General features: G+C 40.6%; 1 long non-coding RNA gene across 1 annotated transcript; it reads left to right on the top strand.

Moving 5' to 3' along the window:
• The first annotated feature begins 353 nt into the window (after positions 1-353).
• Positions 354-16226, top strand: LOC123651504. The gene is made up of 2 exons (XR_006740275.1): positions 354-454; positions 16041-16226. It is a non-coding gene; the product is annotated as an uncharacterized LOC123651504 (long non-coding RNA).
• Positions 16227-22293: the final 6067 nt, after the last annotated feature.

Raw genomic sequence — 22293 nt, 5'->3', positions numbered from 1 at the left:
GTTCCACTTGAGGAAATAATGTCAGTCAGCTTTTAACGTGGTTGTGCCAAATCACACTCAAGAAGTCACATGTTAGAGAGATTTCTTTAGATCTGCACCACATACAACATTCGGTATTGCCAGACTTTTATGTTTACCAATTAAAAGGATGTGAACTGTGGACTTGATTTGCATTTTGCTGACCACTGAGAACAGTGGGTATCTCTTTATCTCTGAATTGGCCACAGGTATTTTCTTTTTTTGTGTCTTTTGCATACTCCTCTATTCCGCTGTTTGTGGTCCAAGTAAGTCTTGGTGCCTGAAATGGAAATTCCAGAGAAACATTTTTAAATGTAACTCATTTCCACCTGCCAGGAGATGGGGCCGGAGGGATGCAGAATCTTAAGAGTTTGGTTTTAATAGAGTTCAGTAAAAGTGTGAGCATGAACTCCTAAGCAGCCAGAGACTCCAGGAGGTGAGTGGAGCAGGGGGTGGGGGTGGGAGGCTGGAAGGCTAGAGCAGCCATGTCAAATTCTTCTCCTTGCCTGCACCTACAGCAGCGGCAAATCCCCAGCACTGTGTGCCAGGTGCTTCCCTGCACTTTCCACAGCACCCTGCCAGCAGCCCTCAGCACCTACATGTTTGGTGTTCCTTCCGCTGAGAGCAGAACAGCGAGTTCAGGTTTCTACCCAAATAATTTGGCAACTGAAATGATAACTTCAGCTCTATCCTCTAGTCCAGTATTTCCCAAACTTCTCTCATGATGAGAATCACCTGGTGGAGTTTGCCGGGGACTGGAGGTGGGAAGGGGTGGGGATGAGGAATTGCTCTTCAATTGTATTCTTAACTAGTGCTCTAAGCTTAACAATTTTACCTATATGTTCCCAAAAAGTCTAGTTTAGCACTTCTTAGTTGGGACACCAGGTGATTCTCATCATGAGAGAAGTTTGGGAAAGACTGTTCTAGTCCTTAGAAAATGAATGTCCAGAAGTTTCTGTGCGGTGAAGGAAGAGCAACATACTCAAGACACCAATTTCCCAACTCATACATAGGAAACAGCAGGCTCAGTAGACTGAAATTCAGAGGAGATAAACAAATAGGAAGCACGGAGTGCATTGCTCCCAGGAATGGCCACCTCCACCTCTGCTCTAGACCAAACAGTTAAAGGCAACACAAACCACCCCCTCAGCTCATTAAGAAGCTGCAACTTATTCACGCTTCCAGGAGCCACGCACAGCCCTCACCCTCTTCCTGTCCTTCCCAAGATCTCCTGGCGTCATGTCTACCAGCTGTCACCTTTCTTTAATTACCAATTAATTTCTCCCGTCTCAGCACCACAGATTTCCATTCTCATTCCTCCCCGTTTTGGCAACACCTGACTTCGGCGTGCTTTCTCTGGCCACAGGCTAGGTGAGGTCAAGCTGACCTGCTCTTAGTTCCTGTGCTCTGGGTCAGAGACAGCCCAGAGAGACACAAGCCACTGAGCGGCAAAGGGAAGGTGACAAATGAAGTCTTTGGTTTTCCTAACTTTACATGAAAATCATGTGTGCATACTCTTTTTTATTATAGTAAAATATTCATAACACAAAATTTACCATTTTAACCATTGTTAAGTGTACAGTTCAGTGGCATTAAGTATCTTCACGTTGTTGCAACTATCACAACCTTCCATCTCCAGAAATGTTTCATCATCCCAAACTGAAACTCGGTCCCCATTGAAGAACAATTCCCTCTCCCTACCCTCTCCTACCTCCAGTCCCCGGCAGTCACCATTCCACTTCCTGTGTCTGTGAATTTGACTACTTTAGTGTACCTCATATAAGTGGAATCATTTAATATCTGTCTTTTTGTGTCTGGCTTATTTCACTTAGCAAAATGTTTCCCACATTCATTTATGTTGTGGAATGTATCAGAATTTCATCCTTTTTAAAGGCGAAATGATACTCCACTGTGCATCTATACCACATCTTGTTTATCCATTTATCTGTTGATGGACATTTGGGTTGTTGCCATCTTCTGGCTATTTTGCATAATGCTGCTATGAATCCGGGTGTACAAATATGAGTGATGAGTGCTGTTTAAAACATTTAAAATTGAAAAGAAAAAAAAAGAAGAAAAAAAAACATTTAAAATTGTGTTTTCTTCCAATGTACAACTACCCTGTGCCTAACTGAAAAGCCAGTAAGAACTGAATAACAGGCTAGTCACCCCACTATAATGAGGTCAGTTTCAGCACAGGAGCCAATGAGTGTGCATTTTTGGGGTTCTGCACATTTCTCATCATGCTCAGCACCTGGGATACGTGCAATAAATATGGGCTGTTGGCGACACAGGCAACACATATCACATGAGTGCCTGTCAAGGCCAGACCTCACAAAGGACCAGTGAGGCCCAGGTTATCAGTTCTTGCCATAGCCCAGTCTTATCAAAGGGTTATTTAGCCCTCATTTTGATTAGCCAAGTACTTTATAATCATTAACTAATAGATTTTTTCCATCATCAACAGCCATCACCCCATATGTGGAAATGGAGTATTTGGTTAGGGAGGGAGCCAATTTCGTGTGGGATTTATGTGCAAATATGGGTGTAATCATAAAGACCAAACTTGCTTTGCTAATAGGAAATAATGTTTCAATTTAGCTAAGCAAGAATACTAAATTTGGTGTTCTGTTAGTGAAGCCATTGTCCTGAGGCTGGCATGAGGCTGTGCCTGACTATCCAAAAGGATGGCATTAAGATCCATGACCTGTGCTGACTTCTCCCCATGCCCTCCCCTGACCTCCTTAGAGCTTAGAGCTTGTAGTGGTAAGAGGACAATGCAATGAGAACATGACCCATAACGGCTGATCTCCAACAAGGTGAACCCAGGTGATATAACTATTGAGCAATCTGCCACAATAACCTCATAATACTACTCTGTTATTCAATAATGCAGCATATGGGGCTTTCAAATCCCATTCCAAGCTGCAATTTTTATAGTTTTTTTTAAAGACCCTCGGCATGTGAGACTATACAGAGCTTTAAGTTCCATTTTGTAAACTGAGATTACGTTAGACAGTGGAATCTTAATTCATTCTGGAAGGCTTTTCTAGAAGTGATTTGTTAAAAAACTAAGTCATTTTTTTCTCATTAGAAATAATGTAAGTTGGCAAAAGTGGGTCTTCTGTATTCGTCAAATATCCTTACTAAAGGAAACCAAATATATGGTAACAGAAGGAGACTTGACTTTGGGTGGTGAACACATAATACAATATACAGATGATGTGTTATAGAATTTTACACTTGAAACAAATTATATTATTAACCAGTGCCACCCCAATACATTTATTAAAATTAAATATATGTATATGTCCTTTGTTAGACTCTACCTCAGGCATGTATGTCTTTTCCTAGGGACCATAGCAGTACCTCATGAGGTACAAAGAGATTAACTCTGAATCTATACTGTCCAATACCATAGCCACCAACCACATATGGCTGTTGTGTGCTGGACATGTGGCTAGTCCAAATTGAGATGTACACACCAGATTTCAAGGATTTTTTATTTAAAACGCAATAATTTTTATATAGATTAAAATTAACATCATTTATTTTTAAATGTATAAATTTTTAATTTATTTCAGAGAGGAAAGGAGAGGGAGAAAGAGATAGAAACATTAATGATGAGAGAGAATCATTGATTGGCTGCCTCCTGCATGCCCTCCAATGGGGATGGAGTCACAACCCAAGCATGTGCCCTGGCCAGGAATCAAACTGTGATCTCCTGGTTCATAGGTCGATGCTCAACCACTGAGCCATGCCAGCTGTGCTCATTTATTTCTTTTTTTACTTTTTTAAAATGTGGCTACTGGGAATTTTTAAATTATATATGTGACTCTCATGACATTTCTATGGTGAGAGATGCACTAGACCTTTCCTATTTTTTTAACCTTTACTACTTATTTTAGACTCAGTTGTGTTTCCCCTAAAATGTATACATTGAAGCCCTAACCTCCAGTGTGACTGACTGTATTTGGAGATAGGGCCTTCCAGAAGTAATTACAGTGAAATGAGATCATGTGGGTGGCTCTCTGATTCAATAGGACTGGTGTCCTTAAAAGACGAGGAAGAGACACTAGAAATTTGGGCACACAGAGAAAAGGCCACGTGAGGACACAGTGAGAAGACAGCCATCTACTAGCTAGGATAGAGTTCTCATCAGAAACCAAACCCTGCTGAAATCTTGAACTTGGACTTCCAGTCTCCATTACTGTGAGGAAATAAATGTCTGTTGTCTAAGCCACCCAGCCCATGATATTTTGTTATAGAAGCCCTAGGACTCTAATAGGCCTCTTAAAGCATGGTCCATGGACCAGCAATCACCATCACCTGGGAGCTTGTTAGAAATGCAGAATCTCAGCACTCCCCCTGCCGCCACCACCATTGGAACCAGAATCTGCATTTTACAAGGTCCCTGGGTGCCTTGAGGAGCCCTGTTCTGAAGCACGGGCCAGCTTTCAAGAGGATGGAGACCTTTTGTCAGGGACTTCTAGAAGGGTGGGAGAGGTGTGCTGTGGAATGGAGAAGTCAAAAAACAAACAAAAAAGCGGCCTTCCTTAGTGGCCTGTCTCCTCAGAAAGATCAAACATCCGGAGCTAATGTTGGGGAAGAGCCTTAGAATTTGAATACCCAGCCCAGGAAGCTTTTTCTGATCTAATAATTGGAATCACTGCTTTTCAGAGTGGAAGGTGATCCTTCCAAAAATACCTAGTTCACACTCTTGAGGGGGACACTATAGCTGACCCAAGGCCATTTGGTGGGGATGAGAACCTGGCCTCCTTATTCCCTAAGCATGTTGCCACCATTTAATTTAATTCAGCATAAAAATTACAACAGATAGCTACAATTTCAAGGGCCCCATGGGTTGAGGTGTGTGTGTGTGTGTGTGTGTGTGTGTGTGTGTGTGTGTGTGTTTTCACACGGAGAAGCCTGCTTAGCTGGTCTTGGGAAAGAAGAAGAGAAAACGGGCGAGTCCTGTGGACCTGAAGGGTGAGTGCACACTGTAATATCAACCACATGTTCTTTGCGCATCTGATAGGGATCCCACACTTCTCATTGCAAGTTTCCTACTAAAGGTTACCATATGCCGCAGGAATGTTTCACCACCACGAACTAGCTATATAAGCTGAGAGCTTTAAATTACTGCACAGGCAGAGCAAGTTAATCTATGCCTTGATTATCTGTGTGTCTGGTTATCTAAAGACGTCCCTGGCATGGAGTTGTAACTCATGACTGACTTGCTAATTTGAAATATAGATGTGTGTCTTCCCTCCTTTCTCCCTTCTTGTGCGCACACACGTGCACACACTTAGATGTTGATTACAGTGAAGTTTGCAAATGGATTGAATGTATTGTCAAGTCTGTCCTCCATTAATTCTTATAGGTATATTGCTTCCTGGGAGTTGGGGAATTACCAGGCAATTGAAAGTCACAGAGAAGAAGGGTATAGAAGGAAAGGGGGTGGAGAAGATATTGCAGAGGAGTAAATGAGAAATAAGTATAGATCAAATATTCATTGCTTCAGTTGAAAACTATTGCTGCCTGAGGGTTGGACCGAAAATATGTTTTAGAGTGGTAACTTAGATACAGATCTCAGCTTTGCTTCTTTTAAAAAAAATAATATATTTTTATTGATTTCGGAGAGAAAGGGAGAGGGAAAGAGGGATAGAAATATGAATGATGAGATGGAATCATGCCCCCTACTGCACATCGAGCCTGCAATCCTGGCATGTGCCCTTGACCAAAACTGAACCTGGGACCCTTCATTCTGCAAGCTAACACTCTGTCCACTGAGCCAAACCATCTAGGGCTCAGCTCTGCTTCTTGATGGGTAAGTAACTCTTGGCAAGTCATTTCATCTGAGCCTCAGCTTACTCACCTATAAAAAGAAGAACAATAAGATTTTTCTTGTGGCATTTTCTTACAAATTACATGAGAAGATATAGAAAATGCACATGGTAGGGTCTCAGTCAAGGTTGATTTTCTTTCTTTCTTTACATCCTTTCTTCTCCTCCTAGTGAAACTGAGATGTTTTCTACACATGATACTGGCAAGGTGAGGCTTTTACCTGCCCAGTAAGAGGAGAGATTGTGAACAGATACAATGAGATCATCTTCAGGGACACTTATTGTTTTGTTTTGATTGTTTTATTGAGCCACTCTGTAATTTTCACAGCTATCAGAGAACATAATGACCACAGTATCAAACAATGGAGATTTATTAATTTTTAAAAAAAGTAGCAGAAGGAACAGCAATCATAATATTGTCATTGCTTTATTCAAGAGGTAAGCTAATGATCTTGGTAGTTGAATGTTTGATATACCGTATTTTTCGGACCATAAGACGCACTTTTCCCCCCCCAGAAGTGGGGGGGAAAAGTCCCTGCGCCTTATGGTCCAAATATAGCCTACACATATACTTTAAAAAAAAAAGTTTTTTTACTTGCCCGGCTCTGTGTGGTCTCTGTGTGCTTGCCCGACTCTAAAATGGTTCTAAATGCTGCTGTTTACTTTACAGGGTTGATTACATGTGTTTATGACTGTGATGTTGGGTTTTAATGCTCATAAAATATTTTAGGACACTATTTGTTTCAGAATCTTTTTTTCTTCATTTCCCTTCTCTAAAAACTGGTGCGTCTTATGGTCCGGAGCGTCTTATGGTCCGAAAAATACGGTACTTTAAATGGCCATCTCAAGGTCTGTTGACATAAATTTAAACTTGCAGAGACTGTTAAAATCAGCAAAAGATCTTTTTTTTTTTTTTTAACATTTCAATACAATATTTTAGAATGTTGTTGGCAAATAGGGCTTGTCTAGGTATAGCATGTAAAATATTGCTCTATTATTTCAGGTGTCAAAGACACTTAGATGAGAAATAAAGTTCCTCCCTGTATAAAAGGATCATGCTGCCTTTTGGTCATTTTTGTGGCTCTTCGAGTAGAGTCATCCAACTGGACCAATAGCTAAGGCCAAAGCCAGAGGAGGAACGCTGGCCTGTCAGCCCATCCCTGGACTTTGGGACTTGGGAATCCAAAGGCTCTCCAAGGAGCTGGAAACAATAAAGAACCAAATGCAATATACACATATCTCTTTTCACCTACTTTTGCAAACTCATTCCCTGAATCACCAGAAAAGTAAAAATAATACTATTTATTGGGTCACTAACTACATGCTAGAAATGTGTTAACTCATTTTATCTTCAAACAATTCTATCTGATGACATTGGCCATGTTACCACACGAGGACAGACCTCCCTGCTCCTTGGGGATATGAACCATGCAATCTAAAATGCACTTGTATTGCTTATCTGCAGTGGTTTGCTTGCTGGCATGCTGCACCTGCAACAGCAGCTTGACCTGCTCCATGGGTGTTACCACTGTCTTGGAGATGGCTATGGCCACTTCATCTTCCCAGAAGTCCTTGGTGAAAGACATAGCAGCGTCTTTTTTCTTTTTAAAAAAAAAAATATTTTTATTGATTTCAGGGAGGAAGGGAAAGGAAGAAAGAGGTGGAAACATCAATGATGAGAGCATTATTGAGTGGCTGCCTCCTGCACACCCGACCCTGGGGATTGAGCCTGAAACCCAGGCATGTGCCCAAACTGGAAATTGAACCATGACCTCCTGGTTCAAAGGTCAATGCTCAATCACTGAGCCACGCTGGCCAGACCTTTTTCACTTCTTTAATCTGTTGGCCACCAGCTGCTATATAGGGTGGGGCAAAAGTAGGTTTACAGTTGTTTGTATGGAAAATATTATAATTAATAAATACCGATATAAGAATAAACTCTGTTTTGTGTGCTCACAAATGTAAACCTACTTTCGTCCTGCCCTGTATTAATTTGTTTGAATGTCCATTCCGGTCTGCTCTGAGTCAGGCACTATGTTCTTCTATGGAAAGACAAACATTAATAAGTTCCCACTCTCGTGTTCCCAGACTAGTGGGGACTACAGTCATGCAAATAGACAATTTCAGTGGAATGTGTGACCACTGTTACACACTTTTATACTAGTACACTCTCACACACACTCGTAGTCAAAGCTGGAGAAATAGAGTATTAGCAGTGACACCAGGTTGGAAGCACTGGCAAGTGGTTAATATGTTATTTGATTGTGAAGGCTGGAAGGTAATGGCCAGGCATCAAGGTAGGGCAGAGCTTTTCAGTCAGAGCAAGAATGAGAAGGCATGATTGGGCCTGGAGTATTTCAGGACTTATCTGTGGGACTTTGGGATGTGGGGAGCAGAGGAGCACATGCAATGGGAGGGAAGTTAGGAGAAGTCCAGGCCAGGTAGGCAGGCTTCATGTTCCTTGCTCAGGGGTTTAGGCTCTATACTGTGGGCAAGGAGGTCCCACAAAGGTTTTACAAGGGGCATAATACAATCAGATTCTTCTTTTAGGAAAAACCCCTGGCAGCAGTGAGAACTATTACAAAAAAGAGAGAGACCAGTGAGAGGGAAACCGATGACATGGCTATTAGTAAACCAGATGCAAGACTGGCTTGATTCCATGGAATAGAGCTGGGGACCACATATGAAGACATTTCTGAATTAGCATTAACAGAATGGAGAATGGCCTAAATGTGAAGGATTCAGGATCTGAGTTCAAACAAACTCTGACATGTCTTACTTGGTGATAGTATTAAATAATATAAGGCATTTATAGGAAGGCCAGGTTTGAAGGATTGGGGAGTGGGGCAAGATTGTGAAATATAAAAAATAAAAATAAATAAGTACTCTTGCCTGGATCCTGCTCCCAGAGATGCTGGTTTAATTTGTCTCTGGTGTAGCCTGGACATATGATATTTATTTAATCTCTTCAGGTGATTATAATGAGGAACCAAGTTGAGAACAACTATTAGGAAGAGATGAGAGAAAACTGATATCAGAACTCCCAGAACCACAATTTTCAGGCACGAAGAGTAGCCCAAGTGTCCATTAATAGGATATTGATCAAATTAACTATATGATTCAAAACTTAGCCTGAGGCTCCAAGTAAAGTGGAATAAGCATACTACATCCTGTCTCTCCCTCTGAATGCAGCTATAAACCTGGGCACAATGCATGGAGCTGCAATTTGAGGACTCTGCAGAGTAAATAATAGCAGATGGATTGGGAAGGAAACCAGAGTTCAAAGTACCTCTGAACCAACAGTGAGTTCACCATATTGTTTGCTTCAATTTTGCACAGACTAGACATAAGGTAGCCTGAAACTGCAGTGGCCCCAGGAGAAACCCTCTGGTTCTGGCTCAAGACACAGAAAATGGGTCTCCTAATGCTCAAAGAGGATGGGAGAAATCCCACTTTCTTTTTTCATTTTTCTTCGGACTGGAGGACTGAAAAGAAGACCCCAGGAACCAGGAAGTATTGGGGACATTATAAAGAGGAAAGTATTTGGAAAAGTGACCTGGTAATGTTGTTTATAAACCCCTGGACTTATCCTAAATGGCACATAGGTGAATCTGACCCTAAACAGTGTACCAAAAGCTTTGAGATGAAAATTATAAATGGAGATAGACCACCACCCACATCCTACCCTGACCACAAGGGGGCACACATTCAGGACAGATCAGAAGAGCATTGCAAAGACTTTAAAAGTGGAATTGACATTGGGACCACCACCCACAAAAGTGTAGTTGAAACTTGCAGCCTGAAAACTGGGTTAACTGCTTACTAAAGTATATATTCCCCCACACACAATCACACAGGATTTTAAAAAGACCCATAATATTCAAAATGTCCAAAATGTAATACAAATTTACTCCTCATAGGAAGAAACAGCAAAATCTCAACTTACATACTAAGATGATATAGATGTTGGAATCACCTGAAAAATACTTTAAAGCAGCTATCATAAAAATGATCCAACAAGTAAAGACAAACTTTCTTTAAATAAATGGAAGATAGTCCCAGCAAAAAAAGAAAATATAAAGAAAAAATCAAATGGAAGTTTGAGAACTGAAAAATATAACTACACTTTTAAAAATCACTGATGGGGTTCAAAGGCAGAATGGAGATGAGAGAGGAAGGAGTCAGTGAATGTGAAGATGTGTCTGTTTAGCTGCTCCCTGGTTTTATCCTAATGTGTTATACCTGGACCTTGATTACCATTTCACATTAGCTCTTGTACTTTCCAATTTATTTCCATAATGAGTAATATTATCATTGAGTTCTTCTAACAACTCTGGGAAATAAAGTCAGAAAACTAAGTTAATTTTAAAAATTTAGTTCATGTTATAATAAAAAGACAAATTGAAACAAAACAAAACAAACAAAAGAAATTATTTAATCTCAACAGCAAAAATAATAAAATTTTGGAACAAAAATGAACAAGCCTTGGGACCTTGTGGGACAATACCAAAGGCGTAACATTTGAGTTATCAGAGTCCCAGAAGTGGAGAAAAAAGTGCAGCACAAAAGAAAAGAAGAAAATGGAGGAGGAGGAAGGGGGGGAGGAGGAGGAAGGGGGGAGGAGGAGGAGGAGGAAGAGGAGAAGAAGAAGAAGAAGAAGAAGAAGAAGAAGAAGAAGAAGAAGAAGAAGAAGAAGAAGAAGAAATAGTAAGTAAAAACACCCCAAATTTGGCAAAACACATAAAACCTACAGATTTGAAAAGCTCATCAAATCATAAACAGGAAAAACAAAAAGAAGCCATGGCCAGAATTATTATAATCAAACTACTCAGACCTACTTAGACCTAAAGTAATAATGAAATCTTACAGGCAACTAGAGAAAAGTGACATATAACTTATAGAGAACAATGACCCAAATAATTTCAGATATCTCATCAGAAATCATTGAAGCCAGAAGGAACCAGAACAGCATTTTGAAACTACCGAAAGGAAAGAACTATCAACCCAGGATTCTATGTCCAGCAAAAATATACTTCAAGAATGCTGGTAAAATAAAAATCTCAGAAAAAGAAAGTAGAATTTGTTGCCAGCATACCTGCTTTATATAAAAGTACATTCTTCAAACAGATGGCAATGATACCAGATGGAAACTTAGAATATCAGGAATGAAGGAAGAGGAACAGAAATGGTGGAATATATGGGTAAATATAATAGACTTTCTCTCAAAATTTTTTTTTAAATTCTGCTTTATGGTTGAAGACAAAAAGTATAACCCTGACACAATGTTTATAGATGTAGTAATACATAAACAACTACCAAATGAAGTAGGGGTAGTAAAGACCCTGAGGGGTGGTAAGGTTTCTACATTCCTCTCAACGTGATAAAATATCATGAAAAGATAAGGATGTGTTTTGTAATTCCTAAAGCAACCACTAAAAATGTTGTACATAGAGATATAATAACACGCACACATATATACACACACACACACAATAAATAAAATAGAATACTAAAAGTACTCAGGTAACCTCAAAGATAGCATGAGGTGGGAAACAAAAAACAGAGGGAACAAACAAAATAAAATGGTAGGTTTAAATTCAAACATAAATAAATCTATAAAATGCAAATAGTCTAAACAAATCAATTGAAAGGCATTGGCAGACCGCTTTTTCATGATGCCTCAGAGGCGGTCGGCTGCTTTAGGAGGAAGCTGAATCTCTCTTTCCCAGCCACTGGCTGCCAGAAACTCACTGAGGTGGACAATGAATGCAAATTCCCTGCCTTTAGTAAGAAGTCTATGGCCTGATGTTCTGGGTGAAGAATGGAGGGGTTATATGGTTCTAATTGGAAATGACAAACAAGGTTTCTCCATGAAGCAGGTATCTCAATCCATGGCCATGTCTGCCTGCTGCTGAGTAAGGGTCATTTCTTTTATAGACCAAAGAGTTGTTTTGTATCTTGTCTGATGGAGTTGTTTTGTATCTTGATTATTGTGGTGGTCACACAAATCTACTAGATGATAAAATTTTGCCTGGCTGGTGTGCCTCAGTGATTGAGTATCAGTCTACGAACCAGGAGGTCAGGGTTTGATTCCCAGTCAGGGCACATGCCCAGGGTGTGGCTCAATCCCTGTGTGAGGCATGCAGGAGGCAGCCAATCAATGATTCTCTCTCATCATTGACCTTTCTCTCTCTCTCTCTCTCTCCTCCCCACTCTCTGAAATAATTTTTTTTTTAAAGAAAAAAAAATCACTGAACTAAATACAAACACATACATATGCTTAAGTACATGTAAAACTAGTGAAATTAGAATAAAGTATATGGGTTATATTAATGTCAATTTTTCTTTTGCAGTTGTACTATTGTTACCTAAGATTTGAAGATGTTACCATTGCGTAGAATTGAGTTAAGATTACTAGTTTGCTAGGCTGCCGTAACAAAGAACCACAGGTGGGTGGCTTAAACAATGGACATCTATTGTGTCCTAATTCTGGAGGCTGCAAGTCCAAAACCAAGTTGTCAACCGGGTTGTTTCCTTCTGAGGGCTGTGAGGAAGACTCTGTTCTCTCTTTGTCTTATACACTAAGTGGCCAGATTATTATGATCTCTGAATGCATAATAATCTAGACACTCAGTGTATTTGTATTTCAAATGGGTACCAAAACTATTCTAGACTGTTGTTGGAGATCAACCACCTATTTGCTCTGAGCTTTCTATCAGCCAATGCAGAGGGGAAAACTAATCAGATGTACAATTTATAGTATCTTTGATATCAAATAAATGAGGTATTCAAGAGCAGTACACTAAGTGGCCAGATTATTATGCGTTTAGAGATCATAGTAATCAGTGTATATGGCTATCTTCTCTGTGTGTCTTCACATCATTTTCTCTCTACATATGCCATTATATCCAAATTTTCATGTTTTATAAGGGCATTGGATTAGGAACCACTTTAGTGGCCTTAGTTAAACTTGATTAGTTCTGCAAACACCCTGTCTTCAAATCTCGCTTTTTGAGGTTTTGAGAGTTAGGACTTCAACATATGAATTTGGAAAGGACACAATTCAATACAGAACAGCTCTATGGATCCTTCTGTAGTATTTCTTACAACTACATGACAATCTACAATTATTTCAAAATAAAAAGTTTTTAAAGAGGTAAAGATGGGAAAAAATCAAGTCACAAAGTTTTCTCTGATCATAATAAAATAAGACTAGAAATCAATAACAGAAAAGTCTTCAAGTAGTTGGAAATTATTTTTTAATAAATCTTTATTGTTCATATTATTACAAATGATCATTTTCCCCCCCTCCATTGCTCCCCTCCACCAGGTTTCCACCCCACTCTCTGCCCTTTCCCCACCCCCCATTGTCCTCATTCATAGGTGCACAGTTTATGTTCAGTCTCTTCCCGCACCCTCCACTCCCCTTTTTCCCAAGAATCGTCAGTTCACTCCCCTTCCATACTTCTGATTCTATTATATTCACCAGTTAATATTGTTCATCAAATTTTTTTTAATTCCCTTGGTTTTTAGATTCACTTGTTGATAGTTATGTATTTGTTGTTCATATTTTTTTAATCAATCTTTATTGTTCATATTATTACAAAGGTTCCTCATTTCTTCCCCCCTCCACCAAGTTGTTGTTCATAATTTTTATCTTTATTTTCTTTCTCTTCTGAAAGAACCCCCTTCAACAATTCATATAATTCTGGTTTGGTGGTGATGAACTCCTTTAGCTTTTTTTTTTTATTAGCGAAGCTCTTTATCTGGCCCTCGATTCTGAGTGATGGCTTGCTGGGTAGATTATTTTTGGCTGTAGGTTCTTGTTATTCATCACCTTGAATATTTCTTGCCATTCCCGTCTGGCCTGCATGGTTTCTGTTGAGAAATCAGCTGACAATCGTATGGATGCTCTTTTATAGGTAACTACCTGCTTTGCTCTTGCTGCTTTTAATATTCTCTCTTTGTCTTTTGCTCTTGGAATTTTAATTATGATTTGTCTTGGTGTGGTCCTCTTTGGATTCCTTTTGTTTGGGGTTCTGTGCACTTCCTGGATTTGTAAGTCTAATTCTTTCACCAGGTGGGGGAAGTTTTCTGTCGCTATTTCTTTCAGTATGTTTTTGGTATCTTGCACTCTCTCTTCTTCTGGGACCCCCATAATTCTGATGTTGGTTCGCTTGAAGTTGTCCCAGAGGTTTCTTACATTATCTTCAACTTTCTGGATTCTCTTGTCTTCTTGCTTCTGCAGAGGAGTGTCCTCTGGCTCTTTATGTTCCAAATCTTTGACTTGATTCTTGTGATCTTCCATTCTGTTTTTAGGACTCTGTATAATATTTTTTATTTCAGACAATGTATTCTTTTTTTTTTGTTGTTGATCCTTTATTATTTCTTGTTGATCCCTTATTATTATTTATTGATCCCTTTTCATATCCTCATAGGTCTTATCAGCCTTTTCTAGGAAATTCTTAAAAAACCTTATAAGTGTGATTTTGAACTCTATATCCAGTCACTTTTTGTCCTCCATTTCTTTAGTTTGTGATCTGTTTCCTTGTCTCAGCATTTTTGCAGCTTCCCTGAGTTGGTAGCCTTAAAAGTCTCTGTGTTCAGCTTGGATGGGGCGGAGGGTGGAGCCTACAACCTTGGCTTCCATCAGCCACACCCTATGAGGCTCCTGAGTCTCAGTATTCCTCAGGGTTCTCCGGTACATGCTGCGGGCACCTCTGAGAGAAAGGCGCCCTTGAGTTTTGCCAGCCACTAAACAATATAGGCTCTCCCCCAATGAGCCCGGAACTGGGGTTCAGTTCAGTTGGAAGTGGAGTTGGAGGTGGTGTTCAGAGCAGTCTGGAGCTTTTTGTCTCCTTCCCACCAGGGCAATCCAGAGGCACAGTCAACTGTCTGTTCTCTGCGCACAATGTGCACACCTCCGAGGGCTCTGCCTTTCGCCGCTCCCCGAGATTCCGCCTCACAGCCCAGGCTACCTCTGTATGAGCCTGGGTCCCCAGGGTCTAGCCCAGAACTGGGGTTCAGCACAGTCTGGAGCTTTTAGCTCCTTCCCGCTAGGGAACACCTGCCAGGCACTCAGTCGCCTCCTCCTCTCTGGCTCCATCCTCTCCGCATGAGCAACGTGTCTCCATACCTTAGGCTTTTACAGCTCCTCTGCTTTTCCTTCTGGTTTTCTCTTTCCTTCTTTTTGCAGAATTTCTGGTCAGTCGACTTTCCTGTAGTTCTGGGTAATGTCCATTTTGTATTTTAGTTGTATTTTATTGAAATTGTTGTGTGAGGCTTCGGTTAGGTGTTTACCTGTGCAGCCATCTTGGATCCTCCCAGTACTTGGAAATTAAGTAGCATACTTCTACATAAATCTTTGATCAAAGAAACAGTCTCAGGGAAAATAAATATATATATTGATTTTAAGACTTCTCTCTTTAAGAATCATAAGATAATAAACTTATGTTTTTTAAGCCACTAAATTTTTGGTAATTGGTTACAGCAGCAGTAGGAAACTAATATGACTACAGATGTTCTGCTCTCTTCAGAACAAAGTACTGCCTACTAACTTCCTCATCAACACTTCACTCTTACGAAACACAAGTGAGCCTCATATGTCTTCTAAATCCCTAACGGGGGGAAAGTGAAACAGAGAAGGCAAGGTTGTGTTGTCCTGTGAGGTGTTAAAGATGTTGGCCAAGCAACCCAAGATCTTTCTTCTACACATCTCCAGAGGGAATACTGAGTTAAGCCTTGTTGAATAAAAAGGACTAGAAAGTCTTGTTTAAAAAATCTAAGAGCTCATTACCCTCCACAGAGATTGAGCAAGATCTGTAGAAACCAAAGCCCATGGACTTTTTTTTTTTTTTTTATCCCTACTGGCAATGTTATTACCTTCAGATGGCCATTTTCTAGGCCAAGAAGTTTAAAAGCTGCCCTCCTTACCCATTTCCCAGAGCTCAGCTGTATCTGGCAGCACCTGCCCATCTACAGGTCATCCATCAGCTGAAATGTCTGCATGTGGTTTGCTTCATGTCCATCCTTTAAAAAGCCCCCAATATGCTTTATATCTAATGCATGTAATATGTTCATTTCATGGAAATGGCCCACAGAGGGAACTCATGTGATAGAAGACCCAATAGCAGGTTGGATGGCAGGTCCAGCTAATGGCCTATAAATTTTTTCCAGCTCTTTCTACTTCAGATGGATAAGGATAGCACAATCACTATCACCACTTTCACAGAAAAGACAGCTTTGGATCTGGGCCAGCTATGACCTAAAAATCCACTTAAAACTCATTGAAGAAGCACTTGAAGAATGTGGATCTATGACTAGGAGACAGGCCTGAATAAAATAATGTAATATTTCTTATAACCCAAAAGACAATGGTTACTATTTAAAGAGGGGAACTACTTGATATTGGCCCTAAGGAAACTTAATCTCCAGAATGTGGAATTTTATTATTGATAAGAACAATAACAATATTATTGAGCATCTGTTGTAGTAATCCTGTGGTTATTTTGCTAACAGGAATTCCGCCTCCTACCAGGAACAATGTTTAGATAGGATTTACCTGCCTCCAGCTCAATATGTGAGTCCTGGTTGGTCAAAGCCAATCCTTTATTTCATCCCTCTTGCCACAGTGATTAGTTCAGGGATTAGTACCCAATGAAGACTTGAGCCAATCAGCAGTTGGCATTTCAAAGCCAACTGGTCCAGAGTGTGATAGCACATGACCAAACATAGCTTCACTAGAAGAAGCCCAGGATTTTTTATCTAAGGTGGAGGGAGAGACATTCTCTCTTTTTTGCTATGATGAGGTGCATGCAGTCCTGCAGAGTGAGAGCATTCATCTTGCAAGAAGGAAGGAGGCTGTCTGGGATGAGGCCAACATCCTGAAGGACCTTGTGACTTCCTTGGGCAACTAGATTAAACCAACTCCTAAGCCTACCCTCTGGGTATTCAGTGACATGGAGCAACAAACTCCCTTGTTATTTAGGCCAGTGTGAGTTTGGTTTTTTCTGCTTGCAACTGATGCACCAACTATATATCAGGCACTGTGTGAGTGGCTTTCACACATTCTATCTCAATCTTCAACATGGCCCAGTGATGGATGTGTTATCATCCCTTGTTTACAGATGTGAGGTGTTCTAACTTCAAAATGCTGTGAAGTGGAGGAGCTAGAATGCAGCCTCAGATGTCCATCCCTCAGATCTCTGCTTTCCACCAGAATCTGTTGGAAGACCCCTCCTCAGTGCCACTCTCTGCAGTAATCCAGCAGATAAGCCCTAGAGATATTTTCCCTATAGTCATACAGACTGCTATATTTCATATCTGGCATCCTGTTTCAGGATTTAGATATTTCTTTTTTTAAATTTTTTTTATTAAATTATTATCTGTGTACATATTTTAACATTGCCCACCTCCCATACATCCCCTCCCTCCCAGAGTTTTGTGTCCATTGGTTGTATTTATATGCGGGTATACAAGTCCTTCAGTTGATCTCTTATCTCCCCCAGATCTCCCTACCCTCCCCACTTTAATTTGACAGTCTGCTTGTTGCTTTACTGTCTTTATATCTGTCTTTTGGTTCATCAGTTTATAATGTTCTTTAATATCCATAAATGAATGAGGTCATGTGGTATTTCTCTTTCATTGACTGGCTTATTTCACTCAGCATGATGTTCTCTAATTCTATCCAGGTTGCTGCAAATGATGAGAATTCCTTCTTTTTTATGGCAGCATTGTGTAGATGTACCATAGTTTTTTGATCCAGTCATCTGCTGATGGATACCTAGGCTGTTTCTAAATTCTAGCTATTGTAGATTGTGCTGCTATGAACATAGGGGTGCATATATCCTTTCTGATTGGTGTTTGTAGTTTCTTGGGATATATTCCTAGGAGTGGGATTACTGGGTCAAATGGGAGTTCCATTTTCAGTTTTTTGAGGAAACTCCACACTGTCCTCCACAGTGGTTGCACCAGTCTGCATTCCCACCAGCAGTGCACGAGGGTTCCTTTTTCTCCACAACCTCGCCAACACTTGTCATTTGTTGATTTGTTGATGTTGGCTACTCTGACAGGTGTGAGATGGTACCACATTGTTGTTTTGATTTGCATCTCTCGGATAATTAGTGACTTTGAGCATGTTTTCATGTACCTCTTGGCCTTCCTTCTGTCTTCTTTTGAAAATATTCTATTTAGGTCCATTGCCCATTTTTTAATCAGATCATTCATTTTCCTTTTATTTAGTTGTATAAGCTGTCTATAGATGTTGGAGAGGATTTAGATATTTCTTACAAGTGTTGATGAATCATTGTATTATAAAAAAAAAAAAGTAATTAACAAATTCATCATTATAAAGACACTAAAGGCCCAGTGCATGAAATTTGTACATTGAGGGGGTGTCCCTCAGCCTAGCCTGCACCCTCTTGAAATCTGGGACCTCTCGGGAGATGTCTGGCTGCCAGTTTAGGCCAAATCCCACAGGGATTCCTCCCTCTCACAATCCAGGACCACTAGCTCCTAACTGCTCACCTGCCTGCCAGCCCGATTGCCCCTAACCACTCTGCCTATTTACCTCATCACCCTTAACCGCTCACCTGCCTGCCTCATCACTCCTAACTGCTCACCTGCCTACCTGATTGCCCCTAACCACCTCTATCTAGGCTTCCAGCCGCTGCAGCTTCATCCAGGAAACCTGGAATGACAACCAGTAGGTCGTTCAGCTGTCCAGTCTAATTAGCATATTACACATTTATTATTATAGATTGCAGAAAGATCTTATAGAGTTCTTGTTGGCATTTTAGACAGAATTAAACTCCAAGATCCCAAAGGTAACCTAAGTATGCATGTATCTAATCTTAAATTAAGGTGATCAGACATCCCGCTTTTGGCGGACAGTCCCAATTTTTAACAATTTGTCCCGAGTCCCACGGCGATTTTTTTTCCAAAATCGGGACTTTTTTAAAATGCGGCGGGACACGGGACAAATTGTTGAAAATCGGAACTGTCCCGCCAAAAGCAGGAGGTCTGGTCACCTTATATTGGGGGCATACACTAAAATTTTATTCATTGTTTATCTGGAATTCAAATGTCACAGGGTGTCTGGTATTTTGTCTGGCAACCCCACTATTGAGTCTGCCGCATCAGCAAGGTTGAAGCAGGGATGGCACAATGGGAGAGTAAATCATGAGATGGGGGAGGACATGGCAGAAAACCACAAGCCATGTGCAGAGACACCTAGGCGTACCTGTTACCTGATGTGGAACCAGCCCCAGTTGCTTCAATGGTTACCTAGTCATATGGAGAAGTCCGTAATTCACAATGGTTCACTTCCTCCCCCTTTGAAGATTTTTATTCTTGTAAAACATGAACCTTAATAATCACCACTTAAGTTGTATTACTATCTAATTTACTATTTATAACTCTTATATTAAGGAAACTCTAGTGCAAATACCAACTATCTACTTTTTCTAATCCCTTTCATTCAACCTTTCACATATTTTTCAGGCACATATCTTGTCTCAGCTATAGTGATAGTGGTGGAGGATATAACTTGAGGCTAAAACAGGACCCTACCTTCAAAGACTCCACTCATTGTCCGGTATAATGGCCTTCAACATTTTTTTATTTTTATTTTTTTAACCTTTTTTTATATAAGTATTAGCTTTTTAAAAATATATATATATTTTATTGATTTTCCACAGAGACTAAGGGAGAGGGATAGAGAACTAGAAACACCAATAAGAGAGAAACATTAATCAGCTGCCTCCTGTACATCCCCTACTGGGGATATGCCCGCAACCAATGCACATGCCCTTGACCGGAATCGAACCTGGGACCTTTCAGTCCCCAAGCCGACGCTCTATCCACTGAGACAAACCGGTTTCAATTCAACATTTTTTTAAAATCATTTGCTCCATCAGTTTAAAAAAAATTCAACAGATCTCAGCTTTTGTAAATTTACTTATGTATTCATCATATACATATCCTATCATATATAACAGTGATAAATATACACTTAAATACTTAAATAGTACATACTTATATAAATGAAACTTATGGCAATAAACAATATAAATATAAATTATAACATTTTTGTTTTCTCTTCCTACCAAGAATCCTCTTACCCTCTTGCATGCTTGAATTCCAATGTGGAAGCCATAGGGCTAGTGGATAAGAAAGTCTGTTAGTAAGTAATTGGGTGCAGTCTGATAAGTCCTGTACCTGGGAAGTTAAAAGAGCACAAAGAGGAATGGGAGCTCAGCTGGGGAAGAGAAGATGGAAAGCTCTATGAAGAGAATCAAAGGATAAGAGGGACTTTCCCAGGAGACTTGAGGATGGGGAATGCTTTTCAGTGGAAGAAAATCACTTTTTAAAAAGCATATTAGTATGAAAGAGGATGACATACCCAAAGAACAGAAGCACCTGCTTATGGTTTAGAAGAGTTAAAGGAAGCGAGATGGGTCATTCTAGAGCAGGCAGGATAGGTGTAGTCTAGGAAACAGTGCAAACCTGAACTCTGAAGCAACTCGCTCCCATGTGCATATTAGAAAGATCAGTTTGATAGAGACGAGAAATTCTAGACGAAATCTTGGAAAACTGAATAAAGGCAGTATATTACATGATAGTTTATTATGCCCAAATAAGATTTATCACAGGATAACCCAGATGGTTTAATATTGGAAAATCTATTAACATAGACTTAGATTACATTTTAATAAAAATTATTTATCCCAATAGATACAAAGAATCTATTCAATATATTCCCAACTTAGAAAACTAGGACTCTCTTAAACAATAAAGAATATCTATCTTAAATATATAGCTAATGTCATATTAAAAGTATTTTAATGAAAGTCAGCTATACAACAAAAATACCAAATACTAGCATTATCATGTCCTATTGTGCTAAACATTCTAGTCGATGCAAAAGACGTTAATACAAACAAGATTACATAGGTGGTACTACGTAGTAAGTGGAAAAGCTGGGTTGTAAACCCTGAGCCTTCCTTCCTAACCGCTACAGCTGGCTGCCCAGACTTGTGCTGGGAGCTGGGAAGATAGCGAGAAGCTTAAGGCTACAGACTCAGAACCTTAAAATACGAACAGGCAAAAGGGTGGGAAATAGCTTAGCTCACTCAATGCCACTAGGTTTAGCATGATACCTAGGACCTTGTAAGCAGGCATTCATCCCTCCATTCACTCCCTGAACAAATATGTATTGAGCGCCCCCTCTGTGCCAAGCACAGTGCTGGCCATGGCTACAATCTGAACAGCACAGGCATGGTCTCCACCACGGAGCTGAGCCTGAAAAGGGGAATCAGGCAGTAAACCTACATAAAGAGAAGTTCATTACAAATTGAGGTGATATCGAGGGAGGAACAGGTTGTGGTGAGAGAATGAGAGAAGGCACATGTTTGGGGACCTTAGCAGATACAGAGCTGTCAGTATGTTTTTTTCTGATAAAAACTCCATTTGAGAAGTGGGCCCTGAAGGATGTGTTTGAACCAGCTTAAGGAGGAGCAGGGGAGGAGTGCCGGGTCCAGGAAGCCTAGGCCAGTGGTCAGCAAACTCATTAGTCAACAGAGCCAAGTATCAAAAGTACAACAATTGAAATTTCTTTTGAGAGCCAAAATTTTTAAACTTAAACTATATAGGTAGGTACATTGTTATTAATTTAATTAGGGTACTCCTGAGCTGGCCTTTGCTAAATACTCAAGGGACCAAAGAGCCACACGTGGCTCGCAAGCCGCAGTTTGCCGACCACTGGCCTAGGAGGATTCAAAGGGCGAGAGATCAACCTGCCAAATCCTGCCACTCAGATTGGAGACCTGAACATGCCCCTAGATTTGGCCACTTGGCTGTCCTGGAGATCTGCATTAGAGCAGTCTCAGGGGCATGGCATGTAGAACCAGTATTCCTACCATCTGGAATGTTATTATGGGATAGTTAGAGGAAGTGTAGACACTCCAAAAAATACAGCAGAATCAAAGAAGACACCCCTTGCAGAGGAGAGAAGTTTTTGGTTTTTTTCAGGTGGGCGCAGTGGGCAGGTGGGCCTGCTCACTTCATCGCCTTGTTTGAACTTCCCAGGACTGACAGGTGGATGTTTTCCATCTCCTCATCTATTCCAGGAGGAAGGCCCAGGGACAGGGAGACCCCTGCCCAGACTTCTAGAGGCCCTGGACTTCATCCTCTCAGTTCTGCGAGGTCTGCCAGTCCCTCCTCCCCAGTACAGGTCCCTTCTGCTGCCTTGTTGGCCAGGGCTCCCATCTCCTTTGCATAGGGTGGCACCATCACCGGCAGTGCCCGCTGCAAGGCCTTCACCACACAGGAGGGAGGCCTGGCAGCAGCCTACCATCGCAGCATAACCAGCATGTGCGTCATTGGTAGGGATGGCAGCCTCCCGGGGGGAGAAGTCTTTCTGAGCTAAGCC

This window comes from Pipistrellus kuhlii, unplaced genomic scaffold (genome assembly GCF_014108245.1).
Source record: "Pipistrellus kuhlii isolate mPipKuh1 unplaced genomic scaffold, mPipKuh1.p scaffold_m20_p_6, whole genome shotgun sequence".
NCBI classification, from domain to species: domain Eukaryota; kingdom Metazoa; phylum Chordata; class Mammalia; order Chiroptera; family Vespertilionidae; genus Pipistrellus; species Pipistrellus kuhlii.
The sequence above is the reverse complement of the archived record's forward strand: the minus strand, read 5'-3'. Positions and strand labels throughout refer to the sequence as shown.